The following is a 6,000-nucleotide window of genomic DNA, read 5'->3' as shown; positions in this document are numbered from 1 at the left end:
TTGGTGCAGGAAACCACTTTTGCACTTATATTAGTGTGGAAAAAACACTTTTTGCACTTGTGTTAGTGTTGAAAAACCACTTTTCTCACTTGTGTTGGTGCAGGCAACCACTTTTGCACTTGTATTAGTGTGGAAAAACCACTTTTCGCACTTGTGATAGTGTGGAAAAAACACTTTTTGCACTTGTGTTGGTGCAGGAAACCACTTCTGCACTTGTATTAGTGTGGAAAAAACACTTTTTGCACTTGTGATAGTGTTGAAAAACCACTTTTCGCACTTGTGTTAGTGTTGAAAAACCACTTTTCGCACTTGTGTTGGTGCAGGAAACCACTTTTGCACTTGTATTAGTGTGGAAAAAACACTTTTTGCACTTGTGATAGTGTTGAAAAACCACTTTTCGCACTTGTGTTAGTGTTGAAAAACCACTTTTCACATTTGTGTTGGTGCAGGAAACCACTTTTGCACTTGTATTAGTGTGGAAAAACACTTTTCGCACTTGTGTTAGTGTTGAAAAACCACTTTTCGCACTTGTGTTAGTGTTGAAAAACCACTTTTCCCACTTGTGTTAGTGTTGAAAAACCACTGTTCGCACTTGTGTTGGTGCAGGAAACCACTTTTGCACTTGTATTAGTGTGGAAAAAACACTTTTTGCACTTGTGTTAATGTTGAAAAACCACTTTTCGCACTTGTGTTAGTGTTGAAAAACCACTTTTCGCACTTGTGTTAGGGTTGAAAAAACACTTTTCGCACTTGTGTTGGTGCAGGAAACCACTTTTGCACTTGTATTAGTGTGGAAAAAACACTTTTCGCACTTGTGTTAGTGTTGAAAAACCACTTTTCGCACTTGTGTTAGTGTTGAAAAACCACTTTTCGCACTTGTGTTAGTGTTGAAAAACCACTTTTCGCACTTGTGTTGTTGCAGGAAACCACTTTTGCACTTGTATTAGTGTGGAAAAAACACTTTTTGCACTTGTGATAGTGTTGAAAAACCACATTTCGCACTTGTGTTAGTGTTGAAAAACCACTTTTCTCACTTGTGTTGGTACAGGCAACCACTTTTGCACTTGTATTAGTGTGGAAAAACCACTTTTCGCACTTGTGATAGTGTGGAAAAAACACTTTTTGCACTTGTGATAGTGTTGAAAAACCACTTTTCGCTCTTGTGTTAGTGTTGAAAAACCACTTTTCGCACTTGTGTTAGTGTTGAAAAACCACTTTTTGCACTTTTGTTAGTGTTAAAAAACCACTTTTTGCACTTGTGTTGGTGCAGGAAATCACTTTTGCACTTGTATTAGTGTGGAAAAAACACTTTTTGCACTTGTGATAGTGTTGAAAAACCACTTTTTGCACTTGTGTTAGTGTTGAAAAACCACTTTTCGCACTTTTGTTGGTGCAGGAAACCACTTTTGCACTTGTATTCGTGTGGAAAAACCACTTTTCGCACTTGTGTTAGTGTTGAAAAACCACTTTTCGCACTTGTGTTAGTGTTGAAAAACCACTTTTCGCACTTGTGTTGGTGCAGGAAACCACTTTTGCACTTGTATTAGTGTGGAAAAAACACTTTTTGCACTTGTGATAGTGTTGAAAAACCACTTTTCGCACTTGTGTTAGTGTTGAAAAACCACTTTTCGCACTTGTGTTGGTGCAGGAAACCACTTTTGCACTTGTATTAGTGTGGAAAAACCACTTTTCGCACTTTTGTTAGTGTTGAAAAACCACTTTTCGCACTTGTGTTAGTGTTGAAAAACCACTTTTCGCACTTGTGTTATTGTTGAAAAACCACTTTTCGCACTTGTGTTGGTGCAGGAAACCACTTTTGCACTTATATTAGTGTGGAAAAAACACTTTTTGCACTTGTGATAGTGTTGAAAAACCACTTTTCGCACTTGTGTTAGTGTTGAAAAAACACTTTTCGCACTTGTGTTGATGCAGGAAACCACTTTTGCACTTGTATTCGTGTGGAAAACCACTTTTCGCACTTGTGTTAGTGTTGAAAAACCACTTTTCGCACTTGTGTTAGTGTTGAAAAACCACTTTTCGCACTTGTGTTGGTGCAGGAAACCACTTCTGCACTTGTATTAGTGTGGAAAAAACACTTTTTGCACTTGTGATAGTGTTGAAAAACCACTTTTCGCACTTGTGTTAGTGTTGAAAAACCACTTTTCGCACTTGTGTTGGTGCAGGAAACCACTTTTGCACTTGTATTAGTGTGGAAAAAATACTTTTTGCACTTGTGATAGTGTTGAAAAACCACTTTTCGCACTTGTGTTAGTGTTGAAAAACCACTTTTCGCACTTGTGTTGGTGCAGGAAACCACTTTTGCACTTGTATTAGTGTGGAAAAAACACTTTTTGCACTTGTGATAGTGTTGAAAAACCACTTTTCGCACTTGTGTTAGTGTTGAAAAACCACTTTTCACATTTGTGTTGGTGCAGGAAACCACTTTTGCACTTGTATTAGTGTGGAAAAACACTTTTCGCACTTGTGTTAGTGTTGAAAAACCACTTTTCGCACTTGTGTTAGTGTTGAAAAACCACTTTTCCCACTTGTGTTAGTGTTGAAAAACCACTGTTCGCACTTGTGTTGGTGCAGGAAACCACTTTTGCACTTGTATTAGTGTGGAAAAAACACTTTTTGCACTTGTGTTAATGTTGAAAAACCACTTTTCGCACTTGTGTTAGTGTTGAAAAACCACTTTTCGCACTTGTGTTAGGGTTGAAAAAACACTTTTCGCACTTGTGTTGGTGCAGGAAACCACTTTTGCACTTGTATTAGTGTGGAAAAAACACTTTTCGCACTTGTGTTAGTGTTGAAAAACCACTTTTCGCACTTGTGTTAGTGTTGAAAAACCACTTTTCGCACTTGTGTTAGTGTTGAAAAACCACTTTTCGCACTTGTGTTGTTGCAGGAAACCACTTTTGCACTTGTATTAGTGTGGAAAAAACACTTTTTGCACTTGTGATAGTGTTGAAAAACCACATTTCGCACTTGTGTTAGTGTTGAAAAACCACTTTTCTCACTTGTGTTGGTGCAGGCAACCACTTTTGCACTTGTATTAGTGTGGAAAAACCACTTTTCGCACTTGTGATAGTGTGGAAAAAACACTTTTTGCACTTGTGATAGTGTTGAAAAACCACTTTTCGCACTTGTGTTAGTGTTGAAAAACCACTTTTCGCACTTGTGTTGGCACAGGAAACCACTTTTGCACTTGTATTAGTGTGGAAAAAACACTTTTTGCACTTGTGATAGTGTTGAAAAACCACTTTTCGCACTTGTGTTAGTGTTGAAAAACCACTTTTCGCACTTTTGTTGGTGCAGGAAACCACTTTTGCACTTGTATTAGTGTGGAAAAAACACTTTTCGCACTTGTGTTAGTGTTGAAAAACCACTTTTTGCACTTTTGTTAGTGTTAAAAAACCACTTTTTGCACTTGTGTTGGTGCAGGAAACCACTTTTGCACTTGTATTAGTGTGGAAAAAACACTTTTTGCACTTGTGATAGTGTTGAAAAACCACTTTTTGCACTTGTGTTAGTGTTGAAAAACCACTTTTCGCACTTTTGTTGGTGCAGGAAACCACTTTTGCACTTGTATTCGTGTGGAAAAACCACTTTTCGCACTTGTGTTAGTGTTGAAAAACCACTTTTCGCACATGTGTTAGTGTTGAAAAACCACTTTTCGCACTTGTGTTGGTGCAGGAAACCACTTTTGCACTTGTATTAGTGTGGAAAAAACACTTTTTGCACTTGAGATAGTGTTGAAAAACCACTTTTCGCACTTGTGTTAGTGTTGAAAAACCACTTTTCGCACTTGTGTTGGTGCAGGAAACCACTTTTGCACTTGTATTAGTGTGGAAAAACCACTTTTCGCACTTTTGTTAGTGTTGAAAAACCACTTTTCGCACTTGTGTTAGTGTTGAAAAACCACTTTTCGCACTTGTGTTATTGTTGAAAAACCACTTTTCGCACTTGTGTTGGTGCAGGAAACCACTTTTGCACTTATATTAGTGCGGAAAAAACACTTTTTGCACTTGTGATAGTGTTGAAAAACCACTTTTCGCACTTGTGTTAGTGTTGAAAAAACACTTTTCGCACTTGTGTTGATGCAGGAAACCACTTTTGCACTTGTATTAGTGTGGAAAAAACACTTTTTGCACTTGTGATAGTGTTGAAAAACCACTTTTCGCGCTTGTGTTAGTGTTGAAAAACCACTTTTCGCACTTGTGTTGGTGCAGGGAACCACTTTTGCACTTGTATTAGTGTGGAAAAAACACTTTTTGCACTTGTGTTAGTGTTGAAAAACCACTTTTCGCACTTGTGTTAGTGTTGAAAAACCACTTTTTGCACTTGTGTTAGTGTTGAAAAACCACTTTTCGCACTTGTGTTGGTGCAGGAAACCACTTTTGCACTTGTATTAGTGTGGAAAAAACACTTTTTGCACTTGTGATAGTGTTGAAAAACCACTTTTCGCACTTGTGTTAGTGTTGAAAAACCACTTTTCGCACTTGTGTTGGTGCAGGAAACCACTTTTGCACTTGTATTCGTGTGGAAAACCACTTTTCGCACTTGTGTTAGTGTTGAAAAACCACTTTTCGCACTTGTGTTAGTGTTGAAAAACCACTTTTCGCACTTGTGTTCGTGCAGGAAACCACTTCTGCACTTGTATTAGTGTGGAAAAAACACTTTTTGCACTTGTGATAGTGTTGAAAAACCACGTTTCTCACTTGTGTTAGTGTTGAAAAACCACTTTTCGCACTTGTGTTGGTGCAGGAAACCACTTTTGCACTTGTATTAGTGTGGAAAAAACACTTTTCGCACTTGTGTTAGTGTTGAAAAACCACTTTTCGCACTTGTGTTAGTGTTGAAAAACCACTTTTCGCACTTGTGTTGGTGCAGGAAACCACTTTTGCACTTGTATTAGTGTGGAAAAAACACTTTTTGCACTTGTGATAGTGTTGAAAAACCACTTTTCGCACTTGTGTTAGTGTTGAAAAACCACTTTTCACATTTGTGTTGGTGCAGGAAACCACTTTTGCACTTGTATTAGTGTGGAAAAAACACTTTTCGCACTTGTGTTAGTGTTGAAAAACCACTTTTCGCACTTGTGTTAGTGTTGAAAAACCACTTTTCCCACTTGTGTTAGTGTTGAAAAACCACTGTTCGCACTTGTGTTGGTGCAGGAAACCACTTTTGCACTTGTATTAGTGTGGAAAAAACACTTTTTGCACTTGTGTTAATGTTGAAAAACCACTTTTCGCACTTGTGTTAGTAGTGTAATAATGTTGCTTCTGGGACACCTCCGTTTAACATGGGAAATCCCTATCTAATGTCATTTACCCCCTTGTCTTTTTCAAAAATCATAAACACCTCTATTTCTCCCACCCTCATCTTTATGAACCTTTTGTCTGTAGTACCTATCCTTAATGTTGTTCATTAGACCACTCAAACACTACAAATATTTGTTTTCTCTTATAGACCTATCATCCTTCTTCTACATATCATCTGGCAGATTAATCTTTGACCCATTCACTTCCATATTAATTCTTTCCCTCCCTCATTGCCCCTAAACACCTCTATTTCTCTCACCCTGTTCTTTACGAACCTTCTAACCTTTTGACATGTTATCCTTATTCATTAGACCACTTAAACACCTGTGATCCTTCTGACCTTATGGACCTTTTAACCTTTTACTCTTAATATCATCTGGTGAATATAACCCACTCAAACAACGACCCTACAAATATTTGTTTATGCGTGGGAAATAATTTAATTCTCTTGCCACTCTCTTCACCATCTAATATATTAACAAAAAAGATGATTGAGTTTGGTTCTTTATTAAGATATTTTAACTGAGCTAAGATAAAATGGTAAACCTCCCTCAATGTTCTTGTTTGAGCACCTCCAGTGCCACATACCATTTTTAAATTAAAGTATATATTTTCCTGACAACCATCAAAGTTTTCCGTCCACTCAAAAATATTTCCATCTTTTTTACCCAATTCA

The sequence above is a fragment of the Myxine glutinosa genome, unplaced genomic scaffold, assembly GCF_964187855.1.
Source record: "Myxine glutinosa unplaced genomic scaffold, kmMyxGlut1.1 SCAFFOLD_685, whole genome shotgun sequence".
NCBI classification, from domain to species: Eukaryota; Metazoa; Chordata; class Myxini; order Myxiniformes; family Myxinidae; genus Myxine; species Myxine glutinosa.
This window is presented reverse-complemented; position numbering follows the sequence as displayed.